General features: G+C 41.1%; 2 long non-coding RNA genes across 5 annotated transcripts in view; one reads left to right on the forward strand and one right to left on the reverse strand.

Annotated features, from left to right (window-relative positions):
* Positions 1 to 9409, forward strand: part of LOC118922964 (uncharacterized) — a 51409-nt gene extending 42000 nt beyond the window's left edge. For both annotated transcript variants that reach the window (XR_008997241.1, XR_005028962.2), the window contains exon 3: positions 8577 to 9409. This is a non-coding gene — a long non-coding RNA (uncharacterized LOC118922964). The remainder of the gene's footprint in view (positions 1 to 8576) is intronic.
* LOC130683479 (uncharacterized) lies at positions 818 to 16663 on the reverse strand. Of its 3 annotated transcripts, XR_008997239.1 has the most exons (6): positions 16165 to 16663; positions 14520 to 14582; positions 11677 to 11794; positions 9404 to 10234; positions 7670 to 7794; positions 818 to 7190 (listed from the first exon to the last, which is right to left on the reverse strand). It is a non-coding gene; the product is annotated as an uncharacterized LOC130683479 (long non-coding RNA). The 3 variants fall into 3 exon arrangements; XR_008997238.1 differs by having other exon boundaries at positions 818 to 7794; positions 16165 to 16661; XR_008997240.1 differs by lacking the exons at positions 818 to 7190; positions 7670 to 7794 and adding an exon at positions 7801 to 8360 and having other exon boundaries at positions 16165 to 16661.
* Between the last annotated feature and the right edge of the window lie 2175 nt (positions 16664 to 18838).

The following is an 18838-nucleotide window of genomic DNA, read 5'->3' on the forward strand; positions in this document are numbered from 1 at the left end:
TATACTACAGTGTTTATCTTTTCTTCTTTTGATGGATATTGAATATTAAGGTAGTTTTAAAATTTGGCTGCTATGAATAAACTGGCATTAAACATTCTTGTACCTGTCTTTTTGTGGACATGTTTTCATTTCTTTTGGGAAAATACCTCTGAGTGGAATTGCTGGGGTATAGGGAAGGTGTATGTTTAACTTTGTAAGAAATGCTGTGCTCATCTTTAATTCTGTTAAGAGTATTATCTGTCATCCAATTTAACATTTTTTTCCTTCATGGTTAATGCTTGCTTTAAGAATCTTTTTCTGAGGTCAGATTTTCTTCTATATTCCCTTCTGAAGGTTTTAAACTTTGCATTTCACATTTGGTTCTTTAATTCACCAAAAATTAATTTTTGTATGAGATGAGAATCTATATTCCCCCTTCTGCATTTGGGTAGTCAACACTATTCTAGTTCCCAACACTATTATGGACTAGAGCATCCCTTCACCCCATTTGTAATGGTCTGTCATATATGAGGCTTCTGCATGGATTTAGACTTGTATCTGGGCTCCATTCTATGCCACTGGTTTATTTTTCTGTCCCTGTGTCAATACCACACTGTGCTAATTACTATAATTTATAAAATGTCTGGCTATCTGGTAGAGTAAGTCATCCTACTTTGTTTTCCAAAAATCAGCTTGTCTATTTAGGGTCTTTGCTCTTCCACATAAACTTTAGGATCAGTTTGTCAAGTTACATGTGCACGTGAACACACACACACATGCACTCTTACCTGAAAGTTTGTTTGAGTTTGAATAATATTTACTATTTGGAGGGAGGATTGCCAGCTTTATGACCCTGAGTCTTTTCCATTCATGAATACAGTTTATTTCTCTATTTTTTGTTAAGGTCTTTTAATAAAGTTGTATGCTTTTCTCTGTAAATATCTTTGCATATTTTTTGTTGTATCTATGTTAGGTATGTCACAATTTTTTGGTTATTTTAAATGGAATTATAAAATGACATTAAATAATATATTGCTGATTGTAGGAGGACAGTTGATTTTTGTACGCTGATAATTTACTTGGCACTTTTCTGACCTCTTTTATTAATTTCTGTGGTTTGGCAATAGCTCCTCTTGGATTTTCTGTATGCATGATCCTACAACCTATAGAGAATGAGAGTTTCATTTCTTCCTTTCAAATCTTTACACCTTTCATTTTCCTTCTTGTCTTTGTGCACTGGCTAGGACTTCCAGAAAAGTGGTGAGTGGAGGAGGAAATAATGATCAGCCTTGTCTTGATCCTACCTTTAAAGGGAGTGCTTCTGACATAGGACGATGATGCTCACTCTACGGGTTTTGTAGATACATTTTATAAAGTTCCCTTCAAATCTTAGTTTGCTAAGAATTTTAAAAACTTATATCATAAAAGATGTTGAATATTTTCAAAAAAGAATTTTTCTATGTGTATTGACTAATCATATGATTTCCATCTTTGATTTATTTCTGTGAAATATTTTAGCAACTTTCTCATGTTAAACCATCCTTTTATTCCCAGAATAACCTTAGTTTGTTTATGTTGGTGGTTGTTATTATTGCACATAAGATTGTAATGGTTTGTGACATTTCAAGATTTTTACATGTATGTTGAAAAGTGAGATTATATTATAGTTTTTCTTGTTTCCTCTTGGTATCAAGGTTATACTCACATTATAAAATAGTTTGGGAAATTTTCCTTCTTTTCCTATTCTTTGGAGTAATTTGAATGAGGTTGCATTATCTGTTCCTTGAATGTTTGGTAGAACTAACTTGTCACTCAGGGTCAGGTCTTGTGTTTTTGTATTATGGGGGTAGATGTTTAAAACATAAACTCAATTTCTTTTTTTTTAATTGAAGTATCATTGATATACAATTCTATATTGGTTCAAATATACAACACAGTGGTTCAACCGTTACCCATATTATTAAATCCTTACCCCAACTAGTACAATTACTATCTGTCAACATAGTTGTTACAGAATCATCGGTTCTATTCTCCATTCTGTGCTACCCTCCCCATGACCAACTTATATTAAGATTGAGCATTTTGTGCCCCTTTATCCCCCTTACTCTCCCCATCCACCCATCTCAATCACTCCCCCATGGTAACCAACAGTTAGACTTAATTGCTTTAATGATTATCTTTGTGTTCAGATTTTCTATTTTTGCTTCAATCTGTTTTAACTTTTTTTTCCTGGGAAAACTTCCATTCCATCTAACTTTTCAATTTATTGGCATAATCTAGTTCATAGTATTCTATTGTTTTGAAATTCTCCATTCTATATGTAGTTTTGTCCCTCTTTCATTCCTAATATTGTTTATTTGTACCTTTTCATATTTGGATCAGTCAGGTCAACTGTTTATCAATTTTACTGGCATTTCAATAGAAGAATCTCTATTATTGCTTCTTTGTTCCCTATTTTTTAAATACCTGGTCCTTTCTTTGTGGTTCCCTTCTACTTTCTTTGGATTTACTCTGTTGTACTTTATATAACATCTTGAATTTCATACTTAATCCATGAATATTCCATTTTCTCCTTCTAATATATGCTTTTATGGCCATACCTCTTAAGTGTTGCTTGTAGCTACATTCCACAAACTTTGCTATGTAGAATTTTATCATTCAGTTCTAAATATTTGCTGTTTTTCATTTTGATTTCTTCTTTGATCCATTCGTTTAAAAGTGTTTTTACATTTCCTAAACATTGAATTTTTAATGCTGTATTCATGGTGTTATTGATTTTGAATTTAATATAATTGTGATGAGGGAATGTAGTCTGTATGATAGATTCTTGACTGGCTTGTATTGTAGTACAAGATCAATTTTGAAAATCTTCACGGATGCCTAAAAAATGTATATTCTCTAGCTGTTAATTGTCGAATTCAACGTATGTCCATCCAGTTAACCTCACTGTATTATTAATATCTTTTATAGCCTCATTTGTTTTGGTCTCCTTGATATTTCAATTTCTGAGAGATATGTCAAACTCTCCCACTATGCTTACAGATTTAAAATTTTTCTTATATTTCTGTCAAACTTTGCTTTATATATTCTGAGGCTATATTTGTTAGATGGGCATAAGTTCAGAAATGTTCTACCTTTCTGATGAAAACTTTCTTTAATTATTATAGAGTAACTCACTATTTCTAATTATGCTTTGGCCTTAAAGTATAGTTTGTCACATATTGGTTGACTACACTAGCTTTCTTTTGATTAATATTTGCTTATCAGTTTATCATTAAAAAAATACCTGCCTTTCCTTAGTCCTTGTGTTTTAAGCATCTTTTATGAACACACCTCTTGTAAAGCAGGTATCCAGCTCTTGTTTTTTATTCTAATCAGAGGATCTCTATCTCCTAAGTCAATAATCTAGTGTTTTTAAGTCTATTGTGATTGCTGATATATTTGTATCAGTTTTCTTATTTTGGTTAACATGTATGATATACATGCTTAATATTGATATGTTTTCTTTTGTCCTTTCTAGTTACCCTGATTGTCCTTTCTCCCATTCCTGTCTCAGGAGGATAGAGCTCATTGTTTTTGTTTCTCCTTTTGCTTCTCTCCCAGTGTGGAAGCTCTGCATTCTATTTCCATTCTCTTAGAGATTATACTTAAAATTTTAAGGTATATACTTGACCTAGCAAGGCCACAACTAATCAACATCTCTATATTCTTCCCAAGCAATATAAGTCTATGATCATTGCCTCCTTCCTAGCTTGTTGTTTCCAGTTTCTAGGTTATACCTTATTTTAATATCCTTACATTATTCATTATACTAATTAATGTTGTTTGTCAGGCTTACCACAGTTGTGCTGTCAGGGTTTATTTAGATTTATCTGTAAATTTATTTGCTCATCATTGTTAATTGCTCCTCATTCCTTTTCTGTGTTCAATTTTCTTGTACCTGAAGTATAAACTTTAGTCCTTTCAGCATGGAAAACTCTTTTAGTTTAAGCAAAGGGTTTTTTTTTTGTTTTCTTTCTGTAACATCTACTTGGATATAGAATTCTAGGTTGACCTTTATTTTCTCTAAGAAATTTGAAGATATTTCCCCATTGTCTCCTTGTGTCTGTTGTCACTGATGAAAAGTCTCTTGCCAGTCTAATTATGTTTCCTTTTTAAGCAATCCGTGTTTTCTCTGTGGTTGCAGTTTACCAGGATGACAGTATGTTCTGATTTGCCCTGGACAGTCCTGGTTTACACCTGTTACCCTTGAATAATGTTAATAACGCCTCTTTCATTCTCAAAATAATCTGGTTGGAATGATAAATTATGTGGTCACCTTACCTAACATACATCAGAATGGTTTCATTTTTGCTTATCCTTCTAAGGACTCCCTATGTCTCCTGTAGCTGAAGATTTATCAACATGAGAAAATGTTTAACCACTTCCTCTTTTTTAAAAAAAAAACCCTGCATTAAAACCTTTAATTTAAAAGTGTATATTAAGAAAATGAAAAGTTAATAAATATATTGCTTGATTAATTAATACACCTTTTTTCTCCTCAAAGTGTCTGACCTGCTAGCACCCTTTAAAGCTACATGGCTATTATTGTAACACACCACATAGTATAATGGACCATTTTTGTGGGCTCAGTTCTGTGCCACTTATTCCAACTGTCCGAGTGTTTGCTTTTATTGTGTGTCATACATAAAAGAACATATAAACTTGTATTAAAGAACAGTGTACCCAGCATTCATGTTGACTATGGGAATATTCTCTAATATTTTTAAGGTTACCTTTGTGCTTCTGCTCAAGTGCATCCTGCCTTGCTCTCCATATAACCACCACTCTGAATTTTGTGTTGATTATTCTGTTGCTTTTCTGATTAATTTTCATCACAGGTATATATGTTTTACACAAATTATTATTTAGTTTTGCCTACTTTTGACGTTTATATATGTTCTTTGACTTTTTCCCCTTAAAATTTGTCTTTGAAGTTAACTCATGTTGATGAGTAGCACTGTCATTCATTCGTTTTCTCTACGGCATAGCCAAACAGTGGCCTCATTGTGTGAATCTATCACAATATATAAATCGAATCTACTCATTATAGACAACTGTGCTGTTGCCAGCTTTGGTAATTATATACCTGTCTCTGGGACTTGTGGGTCATAGGGTATATGCATGTTCAACTTAACTAATTGGTACATAACAATTAGTATTGGTGCCAATTTACATTCCTACTTTCAACATAGGATTTTCTTTTGCCTCACATACTCATTTAGTACTGTCAGTGCTTTAATTTTTGCCAAATTGGTAAGTGTGGAATGGTATGGCAGGGTGTATGTGCATGTGTATACTTAAACTTTTAATATTGGCATTGTGATTTTAATTTTCTCAAATATGTAGAGCATGTTCTCATGCTTAGTAGACATTCGTCTTTCTAGTGGAATTCCTGTTTTAGTCTTTCATCTGTTTTCTTTTGGGTTATATTCTTATTGATTTATAAGCATGCTTTAATTGCATCCTATTGATCTCTAAGCAATGTTCTAGAAATTAATCCTTTGTAATAATTGTTGTAATTGTCATCTCCAAGTTTGAAGCTTGTTTTTCTTGATTCTTTATGGAGTCTCTGGAAAACCGTAAGTTTTTAATTTATCTACCTTTGTTGTTAATTCCTTTTTTAAGGTAACTGCTTTTTCTGCTTTTATTTAAGAAGTCTCTCTCTACCCTGAGGAGCTAAAATTATTATCCTATATTTGCTTCTGATTTTTATCTTTCACATTTGTGTTTAATCTACCTTGAATTGATTTTTTATGTAGGACATGAAGGAGGAATTAATTTTAATTTTTTTCCACATAGATAACCTTTTGTGGCAGTATCATTTGTTATGGTCCTTGCTATTCCTACTAATCTATAATGTCAGTTCTGTCACAAATCCAGCTTCCGTGTGTACCTGCATTGGTTTCTGGACTCTCTCTTCTGTTTCAGCAGTTTGTCTGCTCTTGTCCAATACCACATTATTTTGATTTTTATAGTTTTATCTTGATATCTGGTAGGGCATCCTTTCCTCCTGTCCTTCTTCAAGAATGTCTTAGGTTTTCATGGTCCTCTAGTCTTCCGCACAGATTTTAGAATCAGTTTGTCAGTTTCCATGAAAATTCTTTCTATAACGGCATTGTTTCAATATCATCATGTTTCTTCAAATAGCTTGGCTATTCCTCTGCAAAATGGTGCTATATTCAGGGCTTAGTGTTAGTTGTTGTGGGCACGTTGGGCACTCAGCAGGGACTGTAGCCAAAGCAGCCTTGGTAAGTGGGGGCCCCGATTGCTGAGCCCATGGGAAACCTCCATCCCTTCCAAAATGGCCATTTCATTGGTGAGCATCTTGAGCAAGGACAGAAGTGGCTGGGGGAAAGGCGGCCTGATATCCTTAGAATGAGTTATTTTCTCTACTGACTGTTGGAGACCTCTTCTGCTGAACAACTCCACACAAATATGCTCATTTGGAGAGCTCTTTCCTCACCCCTCTTTTATCTTTGTCATCAACTTTCCAATCTTATTCTTTCAAAGTCCTTGTTCACCAGCCAGACTATCAGCCTCTGTCTGTCACTCTCTATGTATACACGTCTGGCATAGGGAAGGGGAAGCAGGAGAGGCTGGGAGAGGCTGCTGATTGTGGGACAGACTGAGAACCACTGCACCTTGTCACCACAACTGTGAATCAAGAGTTTGTGGAAATACTGTGAACCACTACTTCTGTATGACCTCAGAGGGGTCGCTTGTGGAGAAATTTTGAAGCCATGTGTAACTGGCACAACCTTCTGGAAAAAAAATTGCTGTCATTTCACCTTATTTCTTGTCCACCTTCCAATCTTCTTTAAGTTTCTCTTGTTGGCAAACTCTAACCTGGATCCATACTGGGAAAAGTAATTGTCTGACTTAAAAGAAACAGTGGTGGTTCCAGGTGGCTGACAGACCATCCAGCCTGATGGCATATATTTATGTTGTTTGCCACCATTTCCATGTATAGGTCAGGTATTGCTAGCTACCCTGGCTTAGGAATGGCTTCCAGGAATGCTACTACTGACCATAGTGTCAGTATACCTGGGACTGTGACAGAAGGTGCAGGGACTGGACGTGTATCACGGTAACAGGTCTTACGACGTTCAGTATTGGAAGGATGTGGATGTTGAAGGAGAAATAAGGTTTCAACGATGTAAGAAGTTAGTCTGTTCAAAGGTAAAAGAGGCACATTTGACAGTTAATGTTAAAAAGCTCATCACAGCTATGTTTGAAATAACCAATTTCACTTTATCTTTGGGTGATTTGTCTCAAAATGGCACTCCAACTTATAACACTATTCAAAGATATTCGATATTCTGTTGCATAAGAAGCAATAAGATAAATTATTAACATAGCAACCTCCACTGTACCAATTATCTCTTCAGTTGCATTTTAGTCTGTTGTTTACCTCAACCATTGGGTTTTTAACTTTGGTGACTTTCTGTATTTTTCAAATAGTTCAAGTTGAATAGTTTCCAAATATGCTTGTTTTTTAAAAGTCTCTTCTACCTTTTAAAAACTCCTTTATTCTGTTAATTATTTAAGACATACTTATTTTACAATTTGTATGCTATTTATTCTAACGGTCAAAGTCTTGGGGCGAGGAATCCAGTCCTCTTGCTCACATTGTCTGATTCTTTCTCACCTGCCTTGTAATCTCGGACCGGGAGCTCGTCTGTCTGTGGGGATCGCACGCAGCCTTGGCTCACAGTGTGCTCCCAGGGCAGTGTTGTGTTGATTGCTGTCAGGACTCGGAGGAGCGTCCCTGTCCTGAGACCAATGTCACTATGTTACTTTACCAGTTTGGGTATTTCCGGAACACAGGGGTAGGGTTCCCGCATACAGCTCTAGAATTTACCAAGAAACTTATTCCTTTGATATTTAGTCCTCTTTGGGTTTCTGGATCCTGAGGATTTCCTTCCTTCCTTAAAAATTTAGCTCTGCTTTTAAAAATACACCTATTATATTTTATCTAGAATTTCTAGTGTTTATTAGTGGGAGGGTTTTCAGCACATCTAGTAAGTCATATTTCTAAAACAATAAGCCTTATTGCTTGTTTTTTTTTTTAATCCTTGTGTCCCTTTTGCCTATCATAAAAAAAGGTATTAAATAAAATCTGAAGTTCAGTGCTGGTGAAGGTGATTTTTTGCTGGGATTTATTCACACAATTAACCCAATCCCACAGTTATAAGACCTAAGTCCCCCAGTCCTGCTCTCCAGACCATATTTACTGGACCGTGTGGTCCTGCCCTCATCCCACCCCATCTTCTCTGGGATTCAGGACATCAATATCTCAGCGTAGGAGCTGCAGGTCTGATGGTTCTTGGTGGTGGCGGCTGAGATTGTGGAGAAGCAGGAGAGAGAGGGTGGCCAGTGAGGAAAATGGAAATGCCTGTGTGCTTCCAAATCACCTCATCTGTGGCCTATGCACCATTGCTGATTTCCATTCCCTCCCCGCTCCTACTTTTTTCTGGTTAAATTTGAACTCTTGGTAAGAGGCCAGTTGCTTTAGCTAAAAATGAAAAATGACTGGTTTGATTTATTCTTCCTAGTGTTAAAGAACAACAACCCAGGTCCTAAGATGGGCCCTCCCTGGTCATCTGGGAGCTGAACTCACCCTGGGCAGCATGGGAGAGGGGTTCAGGCTGTGGAGAGAACCCTGAGCTGGATCAGAAGCCCTTGGTTGGAGGCCCACCACCACCCCTGTGTGAACACGAGCACCTCGCTTGCCCTCTCAGGACTCAGTTTTACCATCTGAACCTGACAGGATGATCTTTCAGAGCCTTTCCCGGCTGTCCCAGGGAAAAGGAATCGGACTCCTGAGGGGACCCAGAGGGCAGAAGCAGTGCTGCCGAGGGAAGTTTGTAAGCTAGCAGGGACCCAACTTTGGGCTTAACAGAAGGAAGAGTGGCCAGCCTTGTAAACTGTCCACACTTAGAGCCAACAGCCTTGGGAGCTGGTGAGCCCTCAGTCACGGGGAGGGTGTGTCAGGACACTCGTGAGCCTTCCTGCGGCGCTGTGAGACTGGAGTGGAGGGACTAGATGCTCCACACCCATTTGTTGAGGGAGAAGGAAAAGTTGAGAGTAGAGAAATAATGACTGTCATGGTCCGGTGACGGGCCTATCAAATCGGACAGCTGGGTTCAAGGCCTGAATCCACTATTTCTGAGCTGTGCAACCGTGGGTAAGTTACTGGACCTCTTTGCACCTCAGTTCTCTCTTCTGCAGAATGGACATAAGGGCAGGGCAGCTGTGATGAATGAGAGAGCGAATGGAGGGGTTGGGACAGGGCCTTGTACACAGTAAGAGCTCAATAAACGAGACTGGGGGCATGGGTTATTTTTCAAGGCACCAGAGATCCTGGCTTCCTGCAACTCACTGGGCTCCCGAGGCCCTCTTCCTCCTGCAGCAGCCGGGTCACGTTTGGAATCAGCATCTGGTGGTCAAAAGTCGTATTCTGTATCTGGTTGAACTAATTTTATCCCAGATTATTTCTGACCGAGTCAACATTCTTCCCTCCCCCACTTCTGAATCCCCTCAAAGGTACACATTTCTCCAGGCAGGCTGCTCTCTCTCAGCTTGGTTTCCCTGGCCTCCCTCCGCATGTCGGTGCCCAGAATGTACTAACGAACCCCGTCTCCCAGCCAGGAGCTGGGTGCCCAGGAATTCCGGCCGGGCCTGTTTGCCAGCGCATCTGTTTCTAATCAGTGCAGTGTGGCGCATTCTTTCTGCCGAGTGCGGGGCGGGGAGCCTGGGGACAGCGCTAATTGATTGCTAAATGGATCTTGTCATTTCCAGAAGAGGCCTCCAGACCTGCCCTTTGCTCTGCCTCTGCTCCCCACGGGCTGAAGGGCTTAAGAATTAACTCGTCCGCTGCCTTTGGAAAGAGGCGATAACTATCTCGAACCTCAGTTGTGGGAATTCACCAGGAGCCTTAGAAAAGCCCCTGCTCTTTGTAAAGAGATTGACAGCTGAAAAAGCACTTCCGTGGGCACGATCCCATTTCGTCCTCCAGGCAGTTTTGTGGGGTGCACGCGGCCACGCTGGGCAGATGCGGAAGCCAAGGTTCAGGCGTGTGAGTTGAGTGGCTCCAGGTCACGCAGAGTTGGTGGCAGGCACAGAATTGTCTTGAACCCGACTCACGCCAGGTCTGGGTTCTTCCCCATTGAGTCTGTTCGCAGTTCCTGGCCAGGCTTTACTGTCGAGGTTGCTGGGAGGAAAGGAGACAACAGAGGGTCCACTGACCTGGGCTGTCTGGATTGTCGGGACACCCACAAGTGTCTTGGGTGTCTGGCTGCCGTGCTGTGATGACAGCACCAAGGTGGGGAGCATGCCGCTCATGTTCAGGGGTGAAGGGCAGCTGCCTGAGCCCAGAGAGAGAGCAGCCTTCTTTTCCCGCCAGTAAGCTGCTGCCCCGCACCCCAGCCCTGTCCCCTGAGTCCCAGCATCTTTGTTTCAAGGCCCTGGGCTTCCCTGGCAGTTACAGGGGACCAAGTCACCGTCCCTGTCCTCGTCTGCCTCCCCAGGCTGAAGGCAGGGATTGTTGTCTGTCTGTAAAGCTCTGCCTGGAACAGGGTCTGCACGGTAGTAGGTGGTCAGTACTGAATGCAGAGTGAATGAGTCATTCCGGACTTTTCCCTCTGATCTCAGTCTCCTTGGTCTCTTGGCAGAGGTGATCAGTGAGAGCGAGATTAGAATCTACTCTCAGCAGAGCAGTTTAGCACTCTGATGCCTTGGCCCCTGACAAAATCGCGAGCTTCAGTCTGCGTATCTGCCAGATGGGGAGGAGTCCATGCGTGTCGTCCCCCCATCCCACCCCCACATCCCACCCCCACACTCCACTGGGCCGGTTGGAGGACCAGTTGAGATAATGAAAACTTGAATACTACACTCATGTAAATGGTGTGTGTGTGTGTGAGTGTGGTTTGTTTTCATCTTTAATGGATTCTGGGCTCCACTCTCTTCCAGAACTTCTTCACTGGCCCACACTGCCAAAAGGGCTTATTGTATTATTGGGGTGCAGAGAAGTTCCTTCAGTCTGAAACACTGCGTGAGATCTCAAAGTAAGTCTTGGTTCAGACAAGTGGCTCACAGGGGCAGAAACCGGAAGAAGGGATATACTCAGCCTGCTGTGGCCTGGATCTGGGGTCCCCCAACCCTCCTCTCTCTCTTTTCCCTTCTCCATTCTCTTCTACATAGATTAAGACTTGGGTTAAGAAATCAAAGAGAACTATGCTCAACTCTTCTATCTTCTCCTTCCTAGCTGTGTGACTTTGGAGGAATTATTTAACCTCTCTGATTTTATACCATGTGTAAGATGGGGACAATAGCACATTTTACAGGATGGTTGAGAAGAATTCCTGAAATGGTGAACAAAACACTATCATTGGGTGGCACATGTTAACTGCCCCATAAACATTAGCTATCCTGTTGGGCTGGAATGAGCACCCCACTCCGTCTCTTTTCCCTCAGCCACCCCAACTTCTGCCCTCTGATACCCCACAGACAGTGCTCACAACGACCTCCTGTGCTTCTCAACTGCAAAATCCACAGGGCTCTTCATTCTCACCCTCTAGGGCCTCTGTAGCCTTTGGCACTGCAGCCCACTCCTTCCTGAAAGCTCTCCTCTCAGTTTCTGGGCCATAATATTACCTTTGGTTCTCCCGTCTCGCCGGCCATTCCTGCTCACTCTCTTCCACTCAGTCTCTCTTGCGGCTGCAGTCCTCTAGCCCTCTCTTCCCTGCTGAGTCCTGTGCCTGTTCTCCTCCATCTGCAGTAACCAGAGTTACAGGCATAGAAAACACGGCCCCTGCCCACAAGAGCCTCCACTCTGATGACACTGCTAATGGCCTTGAGGGCTGCCTGGGGCTAAGCGTTGTGCTTAGTGTTTCTGTGCCCTATATCATCTGACAGATCAGGGCTCAAATGCCAGCCCCACCATGTCAGACACTGGGCTGGGAGCAGATGGTATTCCCTAGGTCCCCTCACCAGTGGGAAAGGAGCTGGGAAGCAGGACCAGGCCGGGATCTCCATGCCAGGACCTGGGGACGGTGTGGGCCTGAGCCTGCCCATGAGGCTGTAGAGTGCCAGGCTCTGGGACAGGCACAGAAAGATTCATAACTGTAAAACTAGCATTTGATCTCTTCGTCATTTACTTGTTGTGTGACCCTGGGCAAGTCACTTCACCTCTCTGAGCCTCAGAGGTTTCAGTGAGGCCTGGGTATGTAAGAGTGCTTAGTAAACCACAGGATGCTCAGCAGAGTATCACCATTATTAGAACATTATCAGGCACATTATCCAGTTGGATCCTGCAGAGAAGTAACTTTCCAGTTGAGCTGGAAATCCCACTGGATCTTCTGACTTAAGTGGGGACACCACTTACTCAGTACCTGCTTGTACCATGTTCTTCACGTTTGCTATACATTTGCTTTGCTCAGTAATCCTGGCGATTGGTATGATCGTTCCATTTTATGAATGAGAGAAGCAAGTTCCCCAGAGGTGAAGTGATGTGCCCAGGGTTCACACAAACAGTGGTAGAACCGGGTTCTGTCCCTGAGCTGTGTTCCTCCTGCCACAGGACACTGCCGCTTGATCCCCGTATTCACCACCCGCCAACTGTTCCATGGTTCAGGTTCCTGAATGCAACTGCTCCCAGGAGCTAGATGAACTGTCTCAGGCCAGGTATTCTTGGTCCATGTTGCACAACCAATAGCTGGGAACAAATTCATGTTTTGTGGCAACCTGTTTCCCAGAACTTAGTCATCCCTGGGAGAACTGGGGAAAAAGTAAATGAAAGACATTTTGGAATGAGAGAGACTGGCTTGTGGGATATCCTTGTGACTTTTTGGAGCCCTGAAAGCTGTGCTTGTAAAAAAATCACGTCAGGCATGATTTATTGGGCACATCATCCCCTGTGCCAAATGACTTTGCATGAATTGTCTCTTTCATTGCTAACATTGGCCCCATGTGGCACATGCTATTTTTACTCTCAAGTTACAGAGGAAGAAACTGAGGTCCAAGGGTGCACAGCTAGGAAGTGGTGGAGCCAGGATTTGAATCCAGACAGTTCAGATCCATACCCACAGTTCTTAAGCCCCTCATATCATGGATGGGGCAGCTTAGAGGGTCCCAGAGGGTCCTCACAGCTCTGTGATTGACTGGCCCTCCTCACTTCCTCACCCCAGCTGGCCTTCCCTAGTTTTGGAAGCTTCCTTCCCTCTCTGCTGGGTGACGCTCACTGCAGGAGATGCTGCCAGAGCCCAGGTGGCCACATCCATGCCTGGTCTGTGCCCTGCGTCTCCCTCAGTGCCCCCAGCTCCTCCTTGGCAGCCCACAGCAGAGCTGGCTGGGAGTTTATGTGAACATCTCAAAGATTTACGCTGCTCTCTGAAGCTTCTCTCCCTTTGCCTTGCACTGTTTATTGGAATAGTTCATACTGTTAAAGACTAAAACAAAAGTCAATAGAAAAATATTTATGGGCGCTGGTGGGCCCACTGCCACAGAACGTTTGAAAGTTGTTCTCTTAGGTCACATTGTGCTTCAGAAAGCTGGGGGTGGCGGGTGGGGGGAGCAGGGACTCACTTCTTGGCTGAGTTCTGCTGTTTTACACCCTGCTTCCCAAGGATTCAATCTAATTATGCTTCCCATTCTGAAGAGCTGTTGATTTTTGTGAGGCAAGTTTCTCCCAGGCGAGGTGGCTTGGAGGCTGGTCCTAAAAATCCTTCTTTAATTTATCCTGCATGCTCTGTATTTTGCATAAGTTGTTGTCATTTCTGGCATGTGAATGAGGAAACAATGAAGATGCAAGGTTTTCTTCTATCTCACATTTCTGCCATGAGCTGTGAAACAGGATCTAAAGTGGGTCCCTAACAGCTGTCTGTCCAAAACTCCAAATGGAGACCTTCTCAAAGGCACTTTGCGCATTGTTCTTATCTTCCAATATATGTCTCCCAAGGAGGCCTGAGGGGCCAGGGGCCCTGGGCAAGGTTCAGAGCACAAGCTGGTAGGCCAGGGCCTCAACCCAGAGGTTCCAAGTGGGCAAGGGCTGAGGCAGAAGCTGGGGGCAGGAGGCTGGGGCCTGGGACAGGAGGAGGCCGCAGGCCGGAGTCCAGCATCTGGCCTGAGCTCAGGGTGTGTTAATAGATGAGAGCTTCCAGGTCCAGGGAGGGGAGGGGAGAGAACTGCTCTACTCTGATTTGTCACAATGTTGCATTCAGTTCTGAACAATACATTTTAAATATTAAATTAAAATCTTAATTTAAGGAGTTAGAATTGCATTCACACCATTCATACACAAAAATATATAAGCAGGTAAACAGTAAAAAGTCTTCCCTCTGTCCCCGCATGTCCCCCAACCCCACTGATTCTCCTCTGCATCTACAACAATTAGTTTCTTGAATATTCTTTGGGTTTGTTTTAAACTATAAATGTATTTTTTTAAAAACCCCCCTCTACACACGAAGGTAGAATTCTTCACATGTTGTTCAGCAACTTACTCTCTCCTTTTTACAACTGGACCAGGCATCTTATCATCCACAGCATCGCCTGGCATTCTGCATCTGTGACAAGAAATAATGATAAGCTCTTCTGTGGTGTCTGAATCCCTATTGAGTCCTCATAGCAATCCTACAGGGCAGATACTATTTTTATCCCTATTTTGTAGCTGAGGAAACTAAAAGGAGAAGTTAAAGGATCTGCCTAAAGTTTCCCAGCATGTGCATGTCGGAACGAGAATGAACAGGGAAAACTGGATTCCAAAGTACACACCCTTTACCGCTAGCCTATGGCTCTGACAAACACATGATTGGTTCTACCCGGAGGGGCAGGTCTGTTCCTACATTGGTGGGACCCAGAGCAGAAGTCCAAGTAGATGCTCATGTGCCATTCATATAGTGAAAGGTTATAAATCAATAGTTATTTATGAACTACTTATAAGTAGCTAACAAACTGTCATGTAAAATATGAGTCATCCTGCCATTGTTCAAATACATCTTCATAACAATTAAGTTCGAAACATAATTGACAAAATTAGAAATAGAAAGCGGACTCTATTTTTGATGATTAAATATTAATACTCTGTTGATGAGTCAACAACATTTGGGTGTGTAATAAAATATAAATGTGTGTAATTCACTAATTATATATCTATGTCACACCATTTATTTTCTTGCCTTTCTTTTCCCCATATTTAGCTGATAATATACTCACATAACTTATGTTCTATTAGAGTAGTATTTGCCTTTTAAAAGTAGAGTGTAGTTGTATTCTAAATGTATGAAATTTAAATATATTTTTATCAAATGTATGAGTTAAGGTAAATGTAAAACCTTTTTAAATTAAAGATTTTTTGAAAACAGTTTCTATCTTCTTAATCTTCTAAATCAATAGCCTAAGGCCCATGGACTAGATGACTGTTTTTGTAAATAATGTTTTATTGAAACATCTATTAATTTACATATTGTCTAATGGTTGCTTTTTTGCTATAACACCAAAATTGAGTAGTTGTAACAGAGACTGAATGGCCTGTGAAACCAAAAATTTTTACTCTCCAGCCCTGTGAAAAAATATTTGCCTACTGTGTTCTAAATCATTCAAAATTATCTATTAAAATGAAAGGAATGGCAACCATATTACAATATATATCAAAGTAATATAACATACGCCTTAAATTCACAATGTTGTATTCAAATCCAATAAAAAGCAAAATGCAAATTACAATTAATATAAAAATGTTAAATGTATTTAAATAATGCTGAAACTAGTATTTTGGGGGGAATTGAATTAAGTCTTGTTAAATATTTGTATCAAACCCTTTTTGCAATTCTGAATTGCAATGTCCATCTAATTGACAATGTAAAGAATCAGTAGCATGTTTCATGTAGAGTATGTCCAGACCTAGATATACTCAAATTTAAGATTAATATGAGTTGTTTAATATTGTGGAGTGTTTCTCAGCCACTCTTGTGCAACTCTTGGGAATACCATAATAATGAATACATAATAAATACCACTAATAAGAACACAAGAAGAAGCAAGAAAATGACTCAACAGTCCTGAAATTGATATCAAGAATGCCAGGATGCATTCCTGCCATCTGAGAGGAAAGATTCCACACGTTCTTTAATTTGTCTTTTCTCTTACCTGAGTATTTCTGTCCCTTATATCCTCTCTGCACAGTGTCCAACTTGGCAGTGGCAAATCCCGCAGATCTTCGCGGTGTGTAAGGGCAAGACACAGGAGAGTAGCGGTGCTGAAGTCTTTGCCGCGGCGTGAAGGCCGTCAGTCATGACAGCAGTTGTTTAAGGTTGAGGCTGCCCTGTGCCGGGGCTGAGGGCCAGATCCCATGAGACGGAGACACGCAAATGTATGTTAATCCATTTATTTATTTGTGTGTATGAGTCCGGGGCCCTTCTTACCCCAGGTGAGGCTGGTTCTGGGAAGGGGAGCAGCTTTCAGGTAATGGTGGACAGGACTGGGCTTGTTTAGCCTAGAGAAGCAAATAATCCCTTTTCTATCTGCCTTGTCCCTACCCCTTTATCTCTCTTCCCTCTTCCCCTTTTTTTTCTTTTATTCCTCATATTCTCCCTGAAGGGGTATCATGGAGACACTTACCCCACTTGCAGAAAGCTGGATCTGGACTTGGGGTGGGCATTACATGGAGGGGACTTAGAACTCGATGCAAGTCAGGCGGTTCTGACACCAGATTGGGAAGTTGGCCAAGGAGGTGGGTTCCCTGTTTCTGGAGGTGCCTGGTCATAGGTTCATTGTGCTAGAGGATTTCTGCAATGGACGGGGTGTTGGGCTAGAGAAAGATTCTTTGATTCTGATCCTCCTAGGAAGTCCTCAGTCCAGTCTCTGGAATATCATCCCTTCATGTCTTAATCTGGATCCTGAGTTATGGGTAGGTGTGGGGATGGTGGCTGTGAGTGGGTTGAGACTTCCAGGTCAGCCATCTGCAGACCAAAACAGCACCTGGTATGATCAGCCTGGGGAGGACTGAGATTTCCAGCAAGATCCCAGGTAGAATTTGCCCCAGACTCCCATCTGCACCATTTCCTAAGAAGCCATTTGCTTTCCCAATCAAACCTGTTCCATTATTAATGATCTTAAACTCATGACTAGGAGGCAGCCTCAGAGTCAGAGATGGATGCAAGTCCCAGTTCTGTCACTTACTAGCTGTACGAACTGGGGCAAGGCAATTAAATTCTTTGAAACTCAGTTTCTTTATCTGCCAATGGAAATAGTAAGAGTCCTATCTACCAAAGTTGTTGGCAGAGAGACAGAAAAATGGTTCCCAGCATGGTTTGTTGATCCAAATGTCTTTTGCCCTCTCTGATTTTAGAGGAATCTCTGAATAGATGGGAAATAGGTCCCCTCTCACTAAGAGAACCAAAGAGAAAAGATATTCTTATCTTCTACTGCCTGGCACATAGGGAGTGCTAGTGACCTAGACTCAACTCCATGCTCTTGCCTGGGTCCTTGAATCCTGAGGGAGTGACTCAGAGACCCCTCGGCCTGCCAGGGAGAGTTAGAGGTGTAGTGGTGGTAGAAGAGGGGTCTGGAGTCCAGGGTTGGTAGTGTCAGGAATGGCAACTATGAGTGTTTAATCACAACAGCACCAATGATGGATGCTGTACATGGTTGGTGTCTTCTCAGTATTCATTTCCTCCTCCTTACTCCTAAAAAGAAATACGGTTTTATTCAGGTATCCATTCCTTCCCAAGTCATCCATATGCGTTGGAGAAAGCTGAGCCTACCACAATTTTAGGGGTGGACCTAACTGGTCAAAAAAAAAATTTTTTAATCTCATCTCTTTTGGCAGGAATTGATTCAGAACTCCATATATAAGCCGATCAGCCCCAGGAATTCCACTAACCATAGTTATTGGCCAGATTTAGAAACCTGACTTAGGTTGGACCAATCAGACTAAATGGAAGGACTTCAATTCCATGATAAGGGAAGAGGCTCATTGGACTTGAATGCCTAGAATATTGCCAGCACTCCAAGATGTCCGTGGGTTTACCTTTTCTATTGATAGCCCCCGCTCTCCCCACAGATAACTACCATCCTGACTTTCAAGATATTTCTCTTGCTTTTCATTTGATTTTAACACCTACATATTCATCCCTACACAATATAAGTATACTTTGTATATTTTGACATACATGTAAATTTTTAAAGAGATTGAATTCACTAAATGTATCCTTTTGTATTCATTGTTTGCTCAACATATTTGTAAGCTTCATCCATGTTGTTCTATATAGTTGTAGTGTGTTCCATTTTCATTGCTGTATAATATTCAATTTATGAATATACTATAATTCCTTTATACAATCTACTATACAGAAACTTGAGCTCTTTCTAATATTCTAATTTAGCAAGAAACCTGCTGTGGGCATTCATTGTTCAAGATTCTTGTTGCACATATACATGAGTTCCCTAGGCATGCTTATATTCAACTTAACCAGAAAATGTCAAACAGTTCACCAAAGTGGTTGCACCAATCGATATGTCTTATAAGCAGTATATGAGAGCTCCTGTAGCTCCACATCCTCACTGAACACTTGGTAGTGTCGGAATTTGATTGTCTTTATGGTGTATGTATAGGGTAATACCTCTTTGTGGTTTTTCAATTTGCATTTTCCTTTATAATGAGATTGTGCACCTTTTCATCTGTTTATTAGCTGTTTGGATTTTTAAAGATGAAACACCTAGAATATTTTTTGCCAATTTTCTATTTAGTTGTCTGTTATTTATATAGCTTTTTAAAATGGTGATTCATTTTTTCTTTTTTTTATTGTGTTAAAGTACACAT

This window comes from Manis pentadactyla, chromosome 4 (genome assembly GCF_030020395.1).
Source record: "Manis pentadactyla isolate mManPen7 chromosome 4, mManPen7.hap1, whole genome shotgun sequence".
In the NCBI taxonomy this organism is placed as follows: domain Eukaryota; kingdom Metazoa; phylum Chordata; class Mammalia; order Pholidota; family Manidae; genus Manis; species Manis pentadactyla.